Here is a 22743-nt window from a genome sequence, read left to right on the forward strand (position 1 = left end):
GGGATGATTCCTAGAAAATTATAGCTCTCTGAGTGTCTGTACATGTGTGTCTGTGTTTTTTAAAGCCTAAAAATGATCTAATGCCAAACCAGATGACATATAAATTGGTCCAGATGTTCCCTTGATCTGGATATCATGTCACCAGGATGTTACATCTAAGCGTAACTAAGCGTAAAGAAATATAGTTAAAATAATTGCATATTTCAAGTTTGTGTAAATATCAAGACTGGAGGCTACATTAAGTAAAGGGGAATAGAGAATTAGCTGCTCTGTAAGCACATAGCTACACCAGATGGAGGGAGTTAAACAGAAGGCAGATGGACAATGAACTGCTTCATCACACTAATATCTAAGAACCATATTTACAGCTGCAATGTTTTGCTTCCTACAAAGATGTCGGGAGTACTCAGGGTGCAACAGCATTAATTTAAAGGAAAACATTAAATATAATTATTAGTCACATTATTGTCTCTTTGCTATTGGAGCTGGTGTAGGCCATGATCTGATACAGCAGAGTTTCTACTGTATTCTTCCTTCATTTCAAGTTTTCCTATCATTTGTGATCAATATGTAAAAATAAACTTTCTCACATTTTATCTCATTACAGCTACAAACCTTGTTGTATTTTATTAGGAGACCAACACAGTATGCTTCATTGTGGATTTGAAAGAAAAAAATACATTGTTTTCAAAATGCTTTTACAAATAAAAATTGTAAAAATGTGGTGTACACATGAGTTTCCCTTTACTCTGACTCACTTAAATACATCTAGTGCAGCCACAGTTGCCTTTAGAAATTACAAAACTATTTCAACCTGTGTGTAATTTATTCTCAGTATATAACATGTGGAAGAAGGTGTTCTGGTTAAATAAAACCAGCAGTAAACTTTTTGGTCCACATCTAAAACACTGTATATGCTGGTAAAACCAACACTGCACATCACCCTAAACACACCATCCAACACTATTTAACACGGTGATGGCAGCATCATGCTGTGGGAGTGTTTTCTTTGTCTGAGACATTGAAGCTGGTGAGAGTTGATAGATGAATGGAGCTAATTACAACGCAATCCTGGAAGAAAACCTGTTAGAGGCTGCCAAAACACTTGAGGTTGGGCTGAAGGTTCACCTTTCCAGTAGAAGTACAACCTTTAACAAACAGCCAGAGCTACAATAGAATAATTTAGAGCAAAGACGTGTTTGAATGGCCCAGTCAAAGCAAATCACATGCAAGACCTGAAAACGGATTCTTTCTGACCAACCTGAGAGGACGTGAGCTATAAAAATTCAATCTAAAGATGTGCAAAGCTGGTAGAGGTATAGCCCAAAAAAGGCTTGCTACTGTAGTTCCAGCAAAAGGTGATTCTATGAAGTATTGGCTCAGGTTGTCTGAATACACACACTTTTCAGATTTTTATTTGCAAAGAAAATTAAAAACTGTGCCATATCACATTTATTTTACAGTTATGTCCTGTTTTATATTGCTATATGACATAAAGACCTAATGAATAAAATGAATTTACGGCTATGGTTTATGAGGTATGACTACTTTTGCAAACCACTGTATTCTGGGTAATTGTAGTATGTTTGTGTATTGTTTGACAATTGTTTCAAGATTGCAAGACTCAGAAGACAATTTCTGCTACATTCAGAGGATTGTTTTTTACATGATTCGAGTTGTTCACCTTAAATCATATCGCATTTAGTTCTTTGGTCCCAACGATCTTTCTGTTATTTATATTATTCTCACATTTTTGGGTGGCCTATTCTCAATATTTAAATGTGTTGGTCTGTGGATGGGTCTGTGCTTGATTTCCAAATATTGTCCACTTGTTTATCCTGTGACTGTTTGCATAGAGGAGGACATTTAATTAACAAATTATTCGATGTTACAATAACCTTATTAAAGCACATTAAAGCAGCACTACCACTGATACTCACAGGCTTCCTGGTGTCTCCCCTCCTCCAAAACCTGCTTGGTGGAGTGCCACTATTCTTGTTTTTAATTAATTTTACTGTATAACAAACTTGTTTTCCTTGTCCTGTTCTTCATGTGCTACCTTGGTCTGTTTTGCTTGCAGTTCAACGTGTCCTCTGTTACCTCTTGCAGCTCTTCTGATCCATCCATCCATCCATCCGTCAGTCTAGCCATCCGGCCATTCGTCTGGGTTCTCTTCCCTGTGGGTCATGCATGTCTGTAACTCTCTCGCTACAGTCACTGCCCTCTCTGGCCCCCTCTTGGTGGCTCCATTGCCTGCAGGGATAAGGTTAGGGTACAGGAAATGGTAGGATGTTTTATTTGTATTTTCCCTGAAGAATCATTTGCACAGAAATATTTTAAGTTTAAGTCCTCAGTGTGTCCAACCAGACATTTTCATGTTTTAATTTCTAAGTTTTGCAAGTTTCTTTAAGGAGGTCTGTTGCTATATATGTGTCTTTGCTTTACTTATTTTTCCTTATTTCTTTGATCAGTCCTCTCCCTCTTTATCGATGTCTCTGACTACGCATCTAGATCTTGTCTCCACGTCACAGCTACGTCATGTCAGCTCTGCGGTCTCTCGGTACCTCTTTTTATGTCATTGTTTTTCCACAAATGATTCGGATTCTTTCTTTCTTTTCTCTTTTTAAACTGGAAACCCACCCCCCACCCCCTACCCCAATCACCACCCGCTCCACCAACACCACCACTGCCAACCTCCTCCCTCCCTCCGCCTCCCTCTTCATCCATCTTCCGCATCTTTCTCTCTGATTCTTTTTTTCCTTCCATCACCCCCTGGGTAATGACAGGGGGGACAGGTGGAGACCAGACCATCACTACCACCAGTCTCTCTGTTTGCCTGAGTCACAAACACACACACTCATGCATAACCACACAACACACACACACACAGATGGTGGACAGGGGTCCCTGCCGGCCAGCCTGTCTGTCTGGTGATGGGGAGTTGTTGTTTTTGAGTGCATTCAGCCACACATGATTAGCTAGACAAACACACACTCACACATGCATATGCAGACCCTTCTACATGGCACATATGGGGCTCAGCACCAAAACAAGTCACCTGCTATTTCGGTTACACACACAGATGCACAAACCCAGCACAGAACGAGGATCAGAAGGTTGTGAGACTGTCACTATTGATAATCTGTCATTTTTAAAGGTTTTAGTTTGAGAACTATACCAGTAAAAGTAAATGTTGCCCTAAGATAATGGTGAGGTTTTCTTCCTTGGGCCTCATAGAAAACTTGGAAAAATGAAAAACAATATTGTTGATTTATTAAAGAGAAAACTTAACATTTGTATTTGTCTGTCTTGTCACAACCTGCTGAAGAAGTCTTAAAACAACCATTAAAACTCAATTTTACAGTCTGCATTGGTATGCGTGTAGTAAGTCAGATAAAAGTCAGTCTTGTTCCACTAAGGTCAACAAAATAAAAACATGGTTTCCAGAAGCAGAACTACAGTATGTGATTATCAAATATTGCATCTTTCTAGACCAGTATCACAGTCACAGACGAGCATGTGCAAAGCAGCTGTTTTACACTCAACTGTAAGTGTCACCTTGACATCAAACTGTTGTTGTGATTTAGATAATATACTGCCCCCAGTGGAGCCCTAAAGGTTGGAGAGCTGAAGGTGCCTTTAAGAAATAAAAAAAACTCGTTTGTGTCATTTTTTTTAGCAAATTTCCATCTAAAAGTAGAAGTCCTGGGGGTGTCTCTGGTCACAATATATGGTAACAGCTGTCATATCCTGTGACCGTGTATATTTCAATAATAATCAGGATGTTTGCGGTCAACTGTTTCCTATTATTTACTTTAGGAGGTAAAGAGTCATCAGAAACAGTTTGGCTGAATTATTTAGTCTTTTACTATTAGTTACAGTAGCTACAGTTACAAGTTGTGATATCAACTGTCATATTTTCTGACCGTCTATTTAATGTGACCTATTATGTCAGTGTAAACAAAGGCAAACAAACGTGTCAACACAAAACTACTACTCTAATACGTTTTAATAATAACAATAATAATACTAATGTGCGTTTGCACTGATCCTGTTGCTCTCTCATCATGTGAGAGTTGAGTTTTGAATTTTCTAAGAATTTTTTTTGAAAGTCACCATTTCAAAAAACAACAGTGCTTGTTTCTTAGCGTTGGTTTGCCCCACTCTCTTCGGCCACCTTACGCAATTGGCGTAGAATACTCTTCTTTGAGGCCAAGTTACGGTGTAAAAACGGAACAGCGCCTCCTGTGGTCACAACATACGGTGGTCACAGAATATGGTGTAACACCGGCTCTAACCGACTTTTCTGTTTATTTTTATTTTTTTTGTCTGTTTGTTGCTTTTTGTTCCTGTTTTTTGGGGGCCCAGACACAACCACCTTAGCTGGAAGTGAGTCTGGGCTGTTTCCATTTCACTGGTTTTATGTGATCAGAATATCCACATCTAACATTACCTCCTTGTCCTGACCTCCATTTGCTCTGCAGCTCATTAGCTGACCACTTCTCTAGAAGAGTCCAGTTCAAGTGGTACAGCTGAATTACGTTTTAGTGTATTGGCTAAAATAATAGAAAACGGTTCATGTGAAAAATTCAAGAAAATGAAGATGTAAAAGGGAAACACAGTGGATTGTAGTATTTCAATGACTACAGTTGTACCTAATAAAACTAAGCTGGACTTAATCGTTGTTGATGATTTATGGCATTATCTCCTGTCCTGTGGGTCTGGACTGTTGCACATGAAACGCGGAGCCATCAGTGCACCTGGCACAGGGTAAGTAGGTAATTAATCTCTAACTTAATGAGGCAGTCTCCTAATTTTATGAGTGGTTATAAACCAAAAAATTGTACCTTTAAATGTTTTTCCCATGCACTTTGCCAAATTCCTTTTCACAGTTGTTTGCTCTGTTACTCTGCATCTCGCAGTTTCTGGAAGGGAATATTTTTGGTAAAACTGTGGGGTTGTGCCATGTGTCCCACATCATCTTCCCACAGGTCAGCTCTCCTGCATTCGACCTGGGATGTAAATTGACAGAGCAGGAGAGACATAAAAGACAGAGAGGTTAAGACTGAAGAGGAGACAGAGGAACGATAAACAGAGGGACTGCGTAATCTATCTGCCGCTGTTTGACTGCTGGACAGGCTACTGCTGCTATAACAACCCTAATCTGACAGGCTCGGCCTAATGCTGATCTGACCGCTGCTGCTAATGTATTGCTGAGGGAACAGATAGGAGCTGCACAAACTAACATATACCTTTGTTTCTTTCATTTTTTTAATCTCAGACACCAGATTACTGGATTTTACGTTATTATGCTTCACTTGCAATGGTCTTAGAGGTGATAATTGTTGACAAAAGATTTACATTATTTTCAATAAAAAATAATAAATCTTCAATTGTGGAACAGTTTCGAGTAAACCAAGAAAACCAAAAGCCAAATATGGCACCTACCACAGTTATTGGACTCCCTGATAAAGATTGGTTAGAAAATCCTTAAAATAAGTGAAAAATTTATTGCAGTAACATAATCTCAGTCAAAATTCAACCTGTAATTTCAGTACTCCTTTAACCTTTATTAAGTGGGACAAAAATCCCACATTAGGACTTTTTTATGCCTGCAGCTTGCCCCACTATTACTGCACTTCAAACATAATCTAAGGTACGTAGATGTAACGATTGCACAACAGTGGATTTACATGTCATTTGTATTACTGCTGTGATGTCATGTCAGGTGACTCAGATTCATACCAGTTTAATTTCTAAAGACAATCATAATCCTCATCAACTTTAACTAAACAACCGCATCCAAGTTAGCATTCACTATGGCTTGTGGATCATCTCAGTCATGTTCTGACTCCAACATATAAGGTTGCTCTGCTCAATCTGTCCAGTATTCATCAGGAAAAAGTCTGTTAGACTTGATAAAAATGGTTCAGATTCCATGTCGGAATCTGTTCAAAGTCACTGGTCTCAAAAACGTTTGCTAAACCGAACAAATCAACTTGAAACTGACTTTTTGTGCCAGTCCTCATTTACTGTTATTTTCATTGTCTAGAGACATCAGTGATCTAGATGCTCACTTTGCGGAAACACTCTACTTTTTTGGGATTCTTTGGATTTCACAAAACTTTGTGTTTTCCTGCTTTGAAAAATTATAAATGATTTTTTTAATCTAGCTCTTTTTTATAATAACTGCAGACTTGCTCAAAAGGAAATCCCCCTCTGTCCATTTAATTGAATATGATTACCAGATATTTCAAGTGTAAAATGATTTTGTTTTTGGTGAAGTTCCTGTAAGTACAATGAGCTTCTTCATATAAAGTACAAACATGGATGTGGAGGCTGAGAAACGTGTCCCAGCCACCGTCCATCCTCCTCCACTGGGTCCATGAATAATGCAGAACTCCCATTTTCATGCCACTTCGCATCCCGTTTTCTCCTCCCTCTCCTGCTTCCCACTGTGCTGTCGTAAAAATAGAACCATAGACCTGCACGCTTTCACTCTGGTGTTTACACCATTATGACCCTCCCCACTGCTCTCTCTCCTGACAGTGGGATTATTAGTCTCATTCATCTCAGCCTGATCTCCTTCTCTATCCTCCACAGGAACCAGTGAGCAGAAAGAAGATAGAAGGTTTGTCGGGCCAGGCTGGGAGAAGAGGGAAGGTCCTCAGGTAGCATATAGATGCTTCATCTCCATATCTTTATTGTGCGTCTCACAAAAATAGCCCTGCGAAGGCCAATTCTGCATGCTTCCTCGAGGCTCCCCCTCCTCCTCTGCATGCACTGAGTCGCAGCTCGGGGGAAATGAGGAGCTCTCCTATAAGACATTAAATGTACAAATGAGGACACACAGGCAGTCAAATGAAATGCCTGCACCTTCCCTGTGAATGCAAAGCAGTGATAACATTCAGTATCATATGAATACAACAGTGATGGCTGCATTTTCAGGTTCAAGTTTTATAAACTTTTATTTAGAAACCAAATTTTTTTAACTTATTAATTTATCCTGTGTGAGATGATATAAAGGCTTTTGAGCAGAAAGAGTCCAAACATACCTCTCTTTTTACCCTGCAAAAATGAGATCAACATATTATTTACTGTTGAAAAAACCGAGTGGACTGAGGGTACCGACAGAGATAAAGATGATGGCAACGACCGTAGCAACAAGTAATGTGCTAATCCTTCTTGCTCCTTCTCAGAAACAAATTGATGTTTCTGGTTTTGAAAACAAACAAAAAAATTCTTATAGTGTGATCATCAATAACATGAAAATAAATAAAGTTATTTATTCTTTCTCTGTGGCCCAGTACTAAATGACTCATGCACCATTTTTGGCCTGTGTTCCAGTGGTTGAGGACCACTGATGTAACTGACTGAATAGATTTGGTAGATCATGTGGAAACAAGTCAAGGCTTGACCATCTCTCTTTGGATCGTTCTGGGTAAGAGTGTTTGATACTGCAGACCTTAAACATCCAATGACCCCAGGTTCATCAATGATGATTTATTCAGGTTTTACTGAATTTACAGGTTGTATCCTGTTCATGTGTTGAGTGAAACATTGCTCTTGTTAAACATTGTTCTCCTGTTTATTTATGCATCACTTATCAACAAATTAGCGTGCATGCATTATCTTTTTACCTGCAGGGTTATTCAGGAAGAATGAGAAAGCCAGGATTGAAATGAAATGTTAGGGTCTCTTTCTTCTGAGGCTAAACAGAAAGCCCAAAGCAGGGAACACGAGGAACGGACATATGGAGTTATTTGAAAGGATGACAGAACAAAATCAAACCGCGTGAGACGAAATTAGCTGAAACGCGCTGATACAAGTGTTGCAGGGAAATCAAAGCGCTGCCTCCCAAGGCTTTTTGAATATGAAGCATATCGCACACACTCTCTGTGGCTGTTTTTTATGACAGGTTTTTTTTAAACTAACCCCCCGAGTTCCTGCTGTCTCTAAAGCTTTTCACAAAGCTTTTAGTTTGGCATTTGATTCTCTGCTCTCCTTTTTTCCCGAATGTGTCTGGGCGTTGGTTTTTTTTTTGTGTCCTTTTTCTTCTTTTCTTCTCTTTCATGCAGAGCACCTTGGCCACTGAAAGGGAGTGTTGGAGGGCTCCGCGGTTATTGAATGTGAAGGCGGATGACTTGGAGGAGAGAAGACATGCAATGAAAACGTAAAAAGCAGACATGAGGAGATGGGGAAAGTAAAGGTGGAGGAAGGAGATGGAAAGGGAGAAAAAGAGAAGATGAAGGAAACGGGAGATAGGAAATGGTGGAGATAAGAGGAGAAAGAAGAAGATGAGAGAAAATTAAAAGAGACAGCAGAGGCAAAGAAGAAGAACTATGATGAAATAAAAACACAAAACAGGGCCAGAGGACAAAAGGACATTAAACAGAGAGGAAACAAGAGAACATGTGGCGTGGAAACGAACTGCGAGATCCAAGGAAAGAAGGTGATGGGATAAAAGGGTGAAAAAGGAGATGAGTTCAGGGAGGAGAACATAAAAGGGGAGGAGAAAAAAACAGAAACATGGCTGTGAAAAGTCAGAAGAGTATATACAAGACCAGAAAGGGGGGGGGGGGGGGGGGGGGGAATAGATGGGGGGACAGAAGAAGAAGAAAAGAGAGAGGACAGGAGGAGGATGAGAAACCAGTCATTCTTTACCCAGGGGGAGACACAGCGGGGGATGGAGGGGTGTGGGGGGGAGATGGGCTCCTCATCCCTCTCTCCCCCAACTGAGCCTCCTTCTTCAAGGTCAGGCACACACACACACACACACACACACAGAGGCAAGCAGTTCTGGCAGACATGGTACACGCCAGTACATACACACACACACACACACATAGTGGAGCTCAAGTAGAAAAGACGCCTTCTGCCTGCCTTTTTCTCTCTGACTCTGTGTACCAAGCAGCCAAGTCTCAGTCAACCATCTGGAGATAAAAAACATTCCTCCCATACACATACACACACACACACACACACATGCACATTGTGTGTGTTTATGATAATAGACCAAATGCCTCTATTGATTCTTTCTCTTTCTGTGTCTCTCTGTGTCTGTGTGTGCATGTGAAATCAGTTCTTATCATTTCTACACAAAGAACACTTCTCCTTGCTTACCTTAAAATATAAATTTCGTAGTACACTGCCAAGTTAGAGCTTGTGTGCCAATTCATCAGTATTATCAAAATTTGTACAAATGGGTTGATAATAGGCAAAAAGTAATATTAGAGGCTGGAGATTAATTTATATATTTGCCCTTTTATAAAATGTAAATTAACCTCTGAAAACACAACATTTAGGATGTGGTGTGTGAAGTTCAGAGAACAGGATACACAGTTATAACCAGATAGCTACATAGTATTAAAAAAAAACTAGTGCAACAGTATCTTGTTTTTCTGTTCAAATGTAATGATGGTGATTATGGTAAAACACATGATTTTTCTGAGCACGGGACTTCTATCCTTTTATTTTTTATACTTGATTTACCAGGGTCACTGTATAGGTGCCCATCTCTAGCAGTCAGTCTATCTCAGGGCAACATAGAAACATTTAGGACAGACAAGCATGCACACATTCTCACTTATAGGCAATTTAGAGTGACCAGTTCCCATCAGACATATCTCCAAAAGTGAGACTCTTTGTCCCTGTGTGCATTTACAGAACATAATCAAACGTATGTTGTTTTCAGAGTAATGGCTTCTTCCTCTCCGAGTGGGCTTTCAGCTCATGACAGTATAGGACTTATTTGTCTGTAGAAAATGACAAAATTGTTTTTGCTCATGGGTTGATAAGAACATGTTGCTCCAAAACACAGTCATCTCTGGGGCACATAACCTGTCTTCTTCCTGAACGGAATAATGGCTGGACATTCCCATGCTTTCCCAGACTTTTGGAGATTCACTATTCTCATCCGCATAACTTGGCTGATTTCTTTTGATTTTTGTATAATGTGAGTGTGTTTTAAATACATCAACAAGTGGTTCCAATTAACTCCAATGTGAATTAAGCTATTATACGCTAACAAAACCATGACATCATTATCTGGGTTTTCCCAAATACTTAGAAAGGATCGTGTAGGTAAACTTTTGAAGAAACAAACTTTTCAAAGACACTCTCAATATTCTGAATGTGACAGATAGAAATAAATCCATTCATCCATCATCTATACCCGCTTACCCTTGCTTGGTCATGTTGGCAAATAAATCAGGAAAAGTTTAATCTAATTTAAGGGCACATAGACAGAATGATTATTTGTCTTTTTAGACTGTGGTACATATCTGGTTTCAACAGACGGTGTTAGGCTCTTATTTTGAAGGTTGTCTGGACGTTTTCTTTGTTCATCTGATCTGTTGATGCTTTTTACTGTGATGACCCCAAACATCCAGCTAGGAGTTACCTTGTTTGGCATTAGCTGCTAGGCTACTGGAGGCAGGTGTCATTTTTTTCTGCAATATCCTTTAAAAGCCTTCCTTGCACAGTTATAAAATCCAAAATGCAGCTACATTTAACTATTGGTATTTTTGGTTGTAAAACATCTTAATTATTATTTTACATCTGGGATAAACTTGCAGTTTTTATAACTGCTTGTATCACATACAGTTATAATAGTAATTTAATTTTAAAATGGTAAAGCTAACCGGCATAAATATTAAAAACCATAATGTCACAAATATTCTTTCATCTTTTATTCCATTCTTTTTTTATCAAACAGAAACACTGACTGGTGAAATGTTTTTATTCTGAACAGAAAATGATTCAAACAGAAATAGAAAATCTTGTTAGACAGGTAAACTTGTCACTTGTCCTGTTTCCCTGTGTGCTGTTGAAACTGACAGACTGCTCCCAGAAAATGCCAAATATGGACATGATGTAAGTATCAGGGTTGATGTTTTATTTCCCAAAAAAGACTCTCACACTGTAGGAAAGTTGCATCCATTTTTACACAATGTGCATTTCTTGATCAATAAAACATGACAAGTAATAATAGAAAATCAATTGTCCTTGAGGTTTGTCCTAATTTTATTCAGCTACATTGAATGAAATAAAGTGCCTTGCAAAAATTTTCAAATCTTCTGACCTTTTTCACATTTTAGCATTTCACATCCACAAACTTCAATGTACTTTAACTGGATTATATGTCACAGACCAACACTTGACGTATATTTGTGATTTCCCAGTAAAATGACGTATGGTTTTTTGCACAAATGAAAATCTGAAAAGTGTGGCATGCATTTGTATTCAGCCTCACTGAGTCAATACTTTATATAATCAACTTTCACAGCAGTCACAGCTGCTAGTCTTCAACCCCTATATGGGTTGTAGCAAACTGCAAATGGGAGCATTTGTAGCTTTCGCTCAGCAACGTCCTTCTTCTTGACCCCAGAAAGGCAAATTGTGTGGCGGGTAAGACTAATAATTGTCCTGGTGACATTTTCTCCCACTTGAGCTGCGGATGGCGGCAGCTCCTCCAGAGTTGCCAAGGGGCTCTTAGCTGCTCCTCTGATTAATGCTCTCCTTATCCAGCCTGCAAGCTTCACAAAACAAAATGTGAAAACTATGAATCATTTTCTTTATACTTTACTTCAGAAAATCCCAATAAAATGTAGTGAGGTTTGTGGGTTTTGACAAAATATGAAAAAATATAAAATAAAGTGTGAAGACTCTGAGGTCATAGTTTCTCTGAGGGCTAAAAGAGTGAAAGTGGAAGCCTAAACCCCAGCTCATTTGGGTTAATTAATTAGTTACTAAAGGGCAGGCTGTGCAGAGGGCAAATTAAGAACCAGAGCTACAGGATGTACCAGCAAGCCATGCACAGTAATGTTCACCTTTGGAAGTCCATAAGCAGGATATGCTGACAGGGGTAAAGTGAACGATATTGTCAAATGACAAAAGTTTTATGCCCCCTGTTTATTCAGAAAATGACTGGTATGTGTTGTAGTTGACAGACATGTCTCATAGCTCAACCAGACGTTTGGACTTAAACATGACCAAAGATGAACTACAGCTTTCCAACATAAAATCAAAACAGTTTTTAAGGAGCAATCGTATGGCAACATCCGATTGGCATTTTTGGTTGTTTTACCAGTGGATCATCATATTTGTCCATCTAAGCTTCTTGCATTCTTTCTCTCTTAAATGTAGCTTTCAGCCTCTGAATTACTGCAGTAAACAATCCAGATATTTACATACTCTGTATAAAGAGACACAGAGCTTTTTTCTTACTGTCTTGACATTAAATCGCGTCAATCTTTTCCTGTTAGATTGAGAAAAATGTCCTAAATGCTAAAATATCGAGACTGAAAACCTAGTTGATAATGTAATGGCTTTACAAGCTTCTGAAAGGTAAATTCAAAACATCTGAGTTAAATGGAAACACACCCGTGGATGTAATTCAAGGCAACACCTCAAACACATTGCTTCCTTGTCTAATATTTTGAAAAACATCAGACAGTGGCTCATACACTTGATTAGCAATGACTCGATGCAATCTGCTGGGTTTCTTTACATAGAAAAACTCTTAACCAATTTGAACAATAAACTGAATCCGACTGTACTGTTTGATAGTTAGGATTAATTGGAATGTATGTACCCAACTTGAATTTACTTTCTAAAGTGCCTTAAGACGTTATGTGTTGTGAATTGGCGCTATATAAATAATTAAACTGAATTGAATTGAAAATGATAAGATATTTCAAATTATCATAACGTTCGGGAAGGAGACGGGTCTGTGTCCCAGAGATCAATGTGTTTCAGTGCAAACTGTGTGTAATTACTCCTTAACAAAAGCAGAAGACTTTGTGAAGATGCTGGATGAAGCTTGTTTGAGAGAGTCATTATCCTCATTGAAATTAATCATATACTGACAAGGGCTAAAAGGTCCCTCAGATAAGAAAAAGTCATTCACTTTTGGAGCCATGTCCTGTGGTCTGATGAAGCTAAAATTGATGTCTTTGGCCATAATGTCCATTGTTACATCTTGAAGAAAGAGAGGGAAACTTGCAAGCTTCCCTGCTGTGAAGTATGGGAGTGGCCGCATCATGCTATGTGGGTGTTTTTTATGCAGTAAGGAGTGGTGCACTTCACAAATTCTTTAAATTTCCATCACAGAGCCCTGATCTTAGTCCAACAGAAAAATCTTGGGCACAGCTGAAAGAGTTTGAGTTAGCAAAGCTCCCTACAAACTTGACTCAGTTACACAAGTTCTGTTTGGAGGAATGGGCCGAAATTCCAGCAAACTGTCATGAGGAGCTTGTGGAATGATACCCAAAATGTTTGATCCAAGTCAAGCAGTTTAAAGTGCAATCCTACTAAATATTACAGAAATGTACATTTTTGAGTTTGCATGAATTCTCTTTTTTTTTAAATCCTCTCATTTGGACATCAAGCAAATAGAAATAATTTTGGTCATCTTTACTGAGCTAAAAAGAGAAGAAGTTTAGTGAGATTAACAGGCTGTGAGAAAGGTTTTTTATATATAATGTGCTTAAATATCTGGTTTCAATTGTATTTCAAGAAAAAGATGCATTGTATTTTAGGGTTAAAATACAGCTTTTAAAATACATCTATGTATTTAAGGTAATGTTGAGTCGTGCACTACAAAGCAGCAAATATAAATAAAAATCTGAAGCTTTAATCAGAGAGCTTTCCTTCCTTCTTCCTCTAACACATTCAGTGTCTCTTCAGACTAAAATTGTTTCCTCCTGCACCCCCTCCACCCTCCACTTACCCCACCTTTTTCTTTTTTTCTTCTTCTTCTTCTTTTATAACTGACTACAAATTTACGGCTGGTCATTACCCAGACAGGGTCAATTCCCCCAACAATGTGTTTGGTGCCACCATAAAAAGGGTGTTTTTTACGGCATGTAGCAGTAAAATGCTATTAAACAGATAAAACACCAGCAACGACCATCAAGAGGATTGTAAAAGGAATTGCCTTGATAAACTCCACATATCTGAGTGATGGCACACCAGTAGCGCTTGTCTTCGTGGCTGGGGGTAGAGGAGAGGGACTCCTGAGCACATAGGGAGCAGTTTACACAACTCTACAGCGCCACCATGTGAGCAGGCGAAGAGAGACACACAACCTCGTTGAACTTTAAGGAGCTTTGACTGATGATGGTAGAGACATTTTTAACAGAAGACATTTTTACAATAAAATACGTCTCAGATAAAAGGTACTTTATTACAAGTAAGTATCCAGTGGTGTATTTTGTACAGCAGATGTAAACTAACTAAAGTATGAACCTAATACAGGTCCTTCTCAAAATATTAGCATATTGTGATAAAGTTCATTATTTTCCATAATGTCATGATGAAAATTTAACATTCATATATTTTAGATTCATTGCACACTAACTGAAATATTTCAGGTCTTTTATTGTCTTAATACGGATGATTTTGGCATACAGCTCATGAAAACCCAAAATTCCTATCTCACAAAATTAGCATATCATTAAAAGGGTCTCTAAACGAGCTATGAACCTAATCATCTGAATCAACGAGTTAACTCTAAACACCTGCAAAAGATTCCTGAGGCCTTTAAAACTCCCAGCCTGGTTCATCACTCAAAACCCCAATCATGGGTAAGACTGCCGACCTGACTGCTGTCCAGAAGGCCACTATTGACACCCTCAAGCAAGAGGGTAAGACACAGAAAGACATTTCTGAACGAATAGGCTGTTCCCAGAGTGCTGTATCAAGGCACCTCAGTGGGAAGTCTGTGGGAAGGAAAAAGTGTGGCAGAAAACGCTGCACAACGAGGAAGATTGTGGAGAAGGGCCGATTCCAGACCTTGGGGGACCTGCGGAAGCAGTGGACTGAGTCTGGAGTAGAAACATCCAGAATCACCGTGCACAGGCGTGTGCAGGAAATGGGCTACAGGTGCCGCATTCCCCAGGTCAAGCCACTTTTGAACCAGAAACAGCGGCAGAAGCGCCTGACCTGGGCTACAGAGAAGCAGCACTGGACTGTTGCTCAGTGGTCCAACGTACTTTTTTCGGATGAAAGCAAATTCTGCATGTCATTCGGAAATCAAGGTGCCAGAGTCTGGAGGAAGACTGGGGAGAAGGAAATGCCAAAATGCCAGAAGTCCAGTGTCAAGTACCCACAGTCAGTGATGGTCTGGGGTGCCGTGTCAGCTGCTGGTGTTGGTCCACTGTGTTTTATCAAGGGCAGGGTCAATGCAGCTAGCTATCAGGAGATTTTGGAGCACTTCATGCTTCCATCTGCTGAAAAGCTTTATGGAGATGAAGATTTCATTTTTCAGCACGACCTGGCACCTGCTCACAGTGCCAAAACCACTGATAAATGGTTTACTGACCATGGTATCACTGTGCTCAATTGGCCTGCCAACTCTCCTGACCTGAACCCCATAGAGAATCTGTGGGATATTGTGAAGAGAACGTTGAGAGACTCAAGACCCAACACTCTGGATGAACTAAAGGTCGCTATCGAAGCATCCTGGGCCTCCATAAGACCTCAGCAGTGCCACAGGCTGATTGCCTCCATGCCACGCCGCATTGAAGCAGTCATTTCTGCAAAAGGATTCCCGACCAAGTATTGAGTGCATAACTGTACATGATTATTTGAAGGTTGACGTTTTTTGTATTAAAAACACTTTTCTTTTATTGGTCGGATGAAATATGCTAATTTTGTGAGATAGGAATTTTGGGTTTTCATGAGTTGTATGCCAAAATCATCCATATTAAGACAATAAAAGACCTGAAATATTTCAGTTAGTGTGCAATGAATCTAAAATATATGAATGTTAAATTTTCATCATGACATTATGGAAAATAATGAACTTTATCACAATATGCTAATATTTTGAGAAGGACCTTTATATGCTAGAAACAAGTATTGCATATTATCAGTTGCAAGAAAGCACAGAATGAAACTAAACTCATTTAATCTTGGGATATTTTGGTATTATCAATATGAAGAAATATTTGTACTGGTGGAAACAACACACATTTTCATCTAAAGTGTCTAACATAGCAGCTATAAGGGCTGAGGGCTCACGACAAAACACTTTCTGAAATTTATCTGAGACAAAGTTGGCTTTGTTTTTTTCACTGTTTAGTTCATGTTATATATATGAATAACTGCATATGTTGTAAATAGCTGACATTTGGGTAACGATTGGATATTATTTTCATACTTCATCTCTCCAGTGTTGACAGGAATGATGATGATGGTATGAAGGCTGAACTGTAAGTACAGGCATGGTGGGGCTAGCTGGTAGAATTGGAATCATTGTAATTTTGTCTCATTTTCTGTAGAAGTAGCAAGAGATGCTGGATGTGCAGGAAACATTAATGGAATGTGAAAATCATCTTAATCTTACCGTCCCAGTGTGCCCTGGTCATCTTTGCAAACCGATTTCATGTATTTTAATGGCACACAAATTTCTTCTAATACATTCTAATATTCAAATCAAATATTATGCAGCCATAACAGATACAAGTAAACACCACTTTGAGAAAGGAATTAGATTCAAAACTGTCAATAGTGAGGAAAAGCCAAGAAATATACAAACTGATGCACTCAAAAGAACTCTGATCAGTTGCCGAATGCCTTTTGTGATGTCACCGTAGAGATGTGTGAATGAAGGCTTTTAGGGAGTTCTGATCTTGCTTAAATAGCAATTAAAAACATTGCTTGTTTTTCTAGGTCACAAACTGTATCTAAAGTGAGTTCTATTGATTTTTCTATAAAGGCCGGCTAGTAGCTTTAAGGCTGGCTGATTCTGTGGTGTCCTGTGAAGGTAAAATGAAATGAACCAAAGACACAGCTTTAGACAAACCCTGATTCACTTGTTCACTGTTACCTCAATGTTTCTAGAACAGTTGATTCTGCAAACAGACAGCATCTCAACTTATCTTGTGTAGTTCTGTATCTTGAACTTTTTAATATTATTTTTTATTCCTTGTACAGTTGTCTATGTTTCTTTGTCTTATTCCGGTAAAACTGTGTACAGGGAATGTGTTTTATTCAAGAGCACAGACATGAATTTAAAACACTTGACATAAATTAAAAACACAAAATATAAAATCCCTAAAGAGCAGCATCCTTAGAGAAGACTGAAAATGTAAAAACAAGACAACGTATGTACAAGGAATATTTTAGTAGGAAATAAAGTATTTAATACATTTTGCATTTTTATTGTGGTTTTAAAGATGTGCTTAATAAAAACAATATTTTCTTCTTGTTACCTAAATCATTACATTAGATTAAACGCCTTTACAAGTACATTTCAATATTTATGAATATCTTCAACAAGTGAATTTATTGCAATAAATTAATTTAAAAACTTTCATTCCTAAGTTATGTTTGTGTTCAGTTCTGTTAATTATAATCATTGTGGCTTACAGATAATGAAAAACTTCAATTCATTCATTTTTTTTAAAGTTACAATATTACAAAACATATTTTAAACAGAAATATCAGCTGCTGAAAAGTATTTCCATATTCACTGCAATACATGCACTTATTACTCAGGAGGAGCCTAAGCTCCTTTTGCATGTAGTACTGTATCTCTGGAGTGTTGCATGGAGGCCTGTGGTTCTGCTGAGCTGTTAAAGACGCCCAGGTTGCTTTAAAGAAAGACTTCAGCTCATCTTCATTGTGAGGGTTGGTGCTTCTAGGGTCTTCTCTATAAGGATCAGGTCAGATGGGTTTGCTAGTCAATTAAACACAGTGAAGCCATTGTCATTGAACCAGGTATTGGAACTTTAGGTGGTGTGCACAGGTGCCAAGATGTCCTTGAAAATAAAATCAACATCTCTGTAAACCTTGTGAGATAAGGGAAGCAGTAAGTGCTCTAAAAGTTGCTACCTCAACCAATTCTGTGTCTCTTCACTCTTCCTCTAAACTCTGGGATGATGCTTTCCACATGAAATACAAAACTGGCTTTCGTCTGAACAGAGGACTGTGCAACACTAAGCAGCAGCTCTTATCCATGGTGCATTAGTGGTTTTAATAGCAGTAGTTCTAGTCCATGTCCTGGCGACATACGTGTGGTGGCTCCTTGTGAGCCTCCCCCAAACTGTTGCATGTGCTTTGCCTCACAGGCCTGTCAATACTGTGGTTAATCCTATTGCTTGTGCACCTTTTCTACCCATTTGTTTTCCTACCACTCAACTTTCCCTTAATAATTTCCCTTAATTTGCTCTTGTATGAAATCTTCATTAACTATTATCCATTCATTAAATTGAATAAAAACAAATTAACTGTTAAAAGACGTGACTATGTGGGTAATTAATCAATATAATATCTGCCTTTAACTTTGTGATTTAATTACTGATATAACTTCGCTTTTTGCTGATGTTCTATTTTATTGAGATGTACTTTGCAAGGCAGAAAATCTACTCCTATATTTGTTAGTAAGGTATGTTTTTTGGCTAAGCTCTTCCAAACTAAATGAAGTTTCTTAGTTTAGAAGTTATCTGTTTTCTTCTTAACTCAAAAACCTGCAAATGGTTGAACTGCACCTGTTTATCTTATGCTGCCATCTAGTGGCAACAAGTATGGCTGCATAAAATATTCCATTTTCAAATGAGGTTGATATATCATATAAGAAAAAGCCCATCAATCGATATTAAGCATCCCACTTAACAGACCAGTCCTCCAATAACTCATTTATAATTATTATTATTATTGTTGTTATTATTATTAGTAGTAGTAACAGCAGTAGTAGTAGTAGCAGTAGTAGTATCCATAAAAATTCAATGTTGAATGCTAGCTGTGCTGCCTTCATCAAACATGAAATGTTAGGACCAGATTATCATACCGTAGAACTTCTTTTAAACAATCAGTATTTAGTGGTAGTATTATCCTCGGCTTTTAGATTCTGACTTAATACCTACACAATATGATGATATATATGTGGTGACTTAGATTTATTTAGCAGAATAAACAGTAAATAACTAAATAAATAAATAAACAGTAGTTTAGACCATTTTCAAAATGTATGCAGGATTTCTCCATGGCACAACTTGAACTTGTTAATTCTCTTTTTAAAGTCATGATGTACATCCTTCCAAAGTAATGACTTGCTTTTAATGTGTTTTTAAATATACTCTTCATGGATAAAACCTTGTTTCTATTTTGATCAACTATTTCCTCAAAGTTTGGAAGTATTTAGGGTCAAGCTGCCTCAGAATTACTGAACAGTCTACTGTTCAGTGATTCTGTGTCTGACATCACCACAAACAATGTAGGACTGTCACTGATTCATTGTATTCAGTGTTTAATGCAAAAAAAATGACAAAACCAAGACATATGCTTATTTTAATTTCTCTGGCTAAAACCAATGCTTTAACAAACAAAAAATAATAATCATAAATACACATTACAAATGATAAAAACAAAAAGGATAGTGTCCTGTTGTATACAAGGGTTAGCTAAAAGGAGAATACTCCAGGTTTTCTGAGGGAATAGTGACTCTGTAGAACCTGAGTTCATGAGGAGGTAATTCAATCGTTTAATTCAGGTGTGCTGGCGTGGGGACACATTCAAAAGTTGCAAGAAAGGGCCCTCGAGGTAGGGAGTTTGACACCCCTTGCAAATTGTACCATCCAGCTTCCCTGTCCCTGCCGAATAAAGGCATCCCCACAGTGTAATGCTGCCACCACCATGTTCCACTGTTGGGATGGTGTGTTCAGGTTAATGTGCAACATTAGTTTTACACCACATATAGTGTTTTCCATAAAGCCCAAGAAGGTCCATTTTTGTCTCTTCTGACCAGAGCACCATAAGGATATAAAGGCCAGATTTGTGGAGTGCCTTACCTATTCATGTGCTGTCAACTGATTTTCCCACTTGAGCTGCTGATCTTTGCAGCTCCTTCAAAGTTGGTCTTTTCTCAGATTAATGCTCTCCTTGCCTGGCCTGTCAGTTTAGGCTGGTGGTGAATTAAACAGTGATCTGTGATATGTCCAAAGCTTGGGATATTGTTTAAAAAGCTAACTGTGCTTCATACCTCTTCACATCTTTCTCATTGACCTGTCAGCTTTGTTACTTGATCTTCATTAAGCTGTTTATTCATTAATGTTATTTAAAAACATCTCTGGGGCCTACATAGAATAGTTGTATTTATACTGAGATGGTCTTACACACAGGTAGACACTATTGACAAACTGTGTGAATTTTGAAAGTAATTGGGTGCACTGAACTTTATTTAGGGATATCCAAGCTAAGGGCACTAAATATGAATGTCTGACACTTTTCAGGTTACAAGTTGTGAAAGGTTTTGTAAACTCTGTATCCTTTCCCTTCAACTTTACAATAATTCCTGTTTGTTTTAGTATATTTCAATAAATCCCAACAAAATGAATTGAGGTTTGTAGTAACAACTTCATGAAAGGTGTTAAAGTTATGGTATGGATAGTTTTGCAAGGCACTGTATGAACCAAAGATCAACTGATTTAAAAGGTGAGCTCACATTCTTCCAGACGAGCGAAGTTTCCCTCAAAAACTGAGAATAATGTTTACCTCTGTTTCAGAATTTAACAATAATTTTCACTTTTAAAAAGAATGCATGCAGGATGTCTTTTTGTTTCAAAGCGGAATTTTCTCTGTCAGTGCTTTTAAGGGTGAAAATGCCTCCTCTGCTGCAACAAATGTGACCTTTTGGCTGAATAAAGAGATTACTATTAATTAACTGTCAATAATAAACCCACTTAATATGTTGTATCTCGGTTTTTGAACTATATGCATGATCTAGGTATCATTTAAATTTGATTTTATTGCTCTTTCAGATGTGATCAGTTGTTTTGACATGCAACTCTTGCAAACTTAAGACATGTTCCCAGACCAGGTCCAATTAATCATCATTAAACTGAAAGGTTTCTCGTTGCATGTGCATAAATATGTTGCTCTAGTCTTAGTGAGGAATAATCCAAACACTTTTAAACTATCAGTCACTTTCACCCATTCATACACACACACACTCGCATTTAAACAGGATAGAATAGAAGATAGTCTTTTTGTAATTCAAGTAAATACAGTAGCTTTTAGTTCTTATAAATATGACACATAGTACAGTGCATCCCAATACCTTAGAATATCAAGAATATAATTTATTTCAGTAACTCGGTTCTAAAACTAAGACTTATATAGATTCTGTACACATGGAGTGAGCGACCAATGAAAATGATTATTGAAAAAGATTTGTTAGCTTACTAAAACGTTATGTACTGTACAGTGTATGCAGTACAGGTACATTGGTTCAATATTTATGTTACTCATTTTTAGACAGGGAAACTCATAAATTGTATAGATTCATTGCACACAGAGTGAAAAATGTCAAGCCTTTGTGTCAAGCCCAAATTCAGTGTCTCAAAAAATTTGAATATTACACTGGATCAATTAAAGTAGGATATTTTAAGCAGAAATGTCAGCCGTCTGAAAAATATGTTAATTTCTATGCACTCAATACTTTATTGGGCCTCTTTTTGCATGAAGTACTGCATCAGTACTGTGTGGCATGAAGGTGATGAGCCTGTGGTTCTGCTGAGGCGTAATGGAGGCCCAGATTGCTTTGATAGCGGGCTTCAGGCCATCTTCATCTTCATTGTTTTTTCATTTTTTTTCACTTTCACTGTATGTGTAATTAATGTATAAAATACATGAGTTTCAGTTTCTGAAATGTGACATATTTTTTTAGATGTACCTATATATGCAAAGTGTAAAGACCCGTTTCAATAGATTAAAATATTTTTGAAAAGGTTATATAGCTTAATTACACACAGACTGTGGTTTGTGAGCCTTTATTTCTGTTAAGTGTGGTGATTTACAGCTAATAAAAACACGAAATTTACAATTAGACTACTACATCAGACCCATAAAAACATTGAAATACAAAATGTGTGCTTAATGAAAATTATGTTTAGAACCTGCTTGAATGCTGTTATTTTCCAAAGTCACATTTAATCTGACAAATGATCTTCATCAGAAAGCATATTCTAATTTATTGAATATGATTGTATGTACATAGTTGGGGCGTCTTTTGTATTAATTACTGCATCATTGCAGCGTGTGGGTGGAGGTGACCATAGATGTGTTATCTTCCTCTTAATAATACTCCATAGATTTTCTATGAGGGTTTAGGTTGGGTGAATTTGCTGGCCAGTCAAGCAATGTGATATCATGGTCCTCTGAACTCAGCCTTCAGATTCTGGGACCTTGGTTTCCAAAACAAATACAACATTTACTTTCATCTGAAAACTTTGAATCCACTGAGCAACAGCAGGTAACAAGTTTCTGACATTATTTGTTGCTCAGGTGTGGCTCAGCACAAACTCTTGAATGAGCATTAACAATCCTCCCAAGGCTGCAGGTATTACTGTTGCTTGTGCAAGTATTTCTGCAACAGTTTATCCTTCCACTCAACGTTCCATTAAAATGCTTGGATACACCATGATGTGAACAGCCAGGTACTTTGGCAATGAATGTCTCCTGGACAAGGGTCCAGTCAGTTTTTCAAGCAGTTTTTCCCATGATTGTATCGGCTATAACATTACTGTATTTGAAATTTTTATTTTATTTTTTTGTCTCAGCATACTTACTTTTCCTACCCATAGAAAGGACTCCTGGATCAGTGCTTCTGTGTTCTTTTTGTATCTCTGCTCTGTTCTCTCAAACCCCCAGTCGGTCGTGGCAGATGGCCGCTCACACTGAGCCTGGTTCTGCTGGAGGTTTCTTCCTGTTAAAAGGGAGTTTTTCCTCTCCACTGTC

This window comes from Girardinichthys multiradiatus, chromosome 7 (assembly GCF_021462225.1).
Source record: "Girardinichthys multiradiatus isolate DD_20200921_A chromosome 7, DD_fGirMul_XY1, whole genome shotgun sequence".
Taxonomy (NCBI): Eukaryota; Metazoa; Chordata; class Actinopteri; order Cyprinodontiformes; family Goodeidae; genus Girardinichthys; species Girardinichthys multiradiatus.